We start from the raw sequence: 1173 nt of genomic DNA, 5'->3' as shown, positions 1-1173 counted from the left end.
TTTGTCACTTTTGCTAGACTTGGACTCTCAGGTTTAAAGTGATCCTTTTCTGCAGAAACTTGGTATAGCTCTTTCTGGGACAGATCTGAGGACAGTCTGGATGGTGTCCACACAATTCTAGATCCAAAGTACCTTTGTCTCCAAATTCAGCCAAGATAACCAATTTCAAAGCATCCATCTATTTAAATTAAAACTATGTACCCACTGGAGGCATATAATGTCTATACCTAGATGATATACTCAAGTTCTCACTTTCAGCAAGCAAGATTGTATCATCAGTATAGTGTAGGTTATTGATGAGTTTTCCTCCAATCCTGATACCACATTCTTCACAGGGTCCAGATTCTCAAATAATTGGTTCAACATATGGATTGAGTAGGTATGAAGATAATACAACATTGACACATACCATTCTTAATTTTAAACCTCTACAAAACAGCCCCTTTTGTCTAAGTACAGGTTTCACACAAGCACAATGAAGTTTTCTGGGAGTTTCAATCTTCTCAGTGTTAGCCAGCTTGTTATGATTTACTCTGTCAAATGCTTTTGCATAGTCAATAAAATACAAATAATTCTTCTAGTACTTTAGGCAGGATCCATCTGATATTAACAATGATATCCTGATGCCAATTCTAGCTTGGATTTCTGGTGGTTCTCTGTCTAGCTACTTTTCTAGCCGTTTAAAAAATATTTTTATTGGTTTTCATTACGTTTCATTCATATACATTGTGTTCTATACTATCATTTACAATGTGTTTCATACAATCATTCATATATATTCTATTTTACATTATTTTTAATTAATGTGCTGATAGAGTTGGTTTGCATTGTGTTTCACACTATTCTTCATTCACATTGTGTTTCACATAATCATTCTCATACATTGTTGTTGTTGTTGTTGATTGATGCTAGTCTAGCACAACTCATAGTGACTCTATGAACAAGAGACCTAATGCATTTCCATGACTGTCATCATTTCTCCAAGTTCATAGAGTTTCCAGAGGCATGTGGTTTAGGAAGATGCCAGTCCTATTTCCAAACCTGTTTTACAGCTGGAAGCTCCACCAAACACTGTCCACATTGGGAAACCATTCTGGTATTTGATATCCCAATGGCACAAGGTCCAGCGTAACAGCAACCCAGGTTACTTCATACTACACATCGACAAAGAGT

Source organism: Elephantulus edwardii, unplaced genomic scaffold (assembly GCF_000299155.1).
Source record: "Elephantulus edwardii isolate Elephantulus edwardi_28Jun2011 unplaced genomic scaffold, EleEdw1.0 scaffold00049, whole genome shotgun sequence".
NCBI lineage: Eukaryota > Metazoa > Chordata > Mammalia > Macroscelidea > Macroscelididae > Elephantulus > Elephantulus edwardii.
This window is presented reverse-complemented; position numbering follows the sequence as displayed.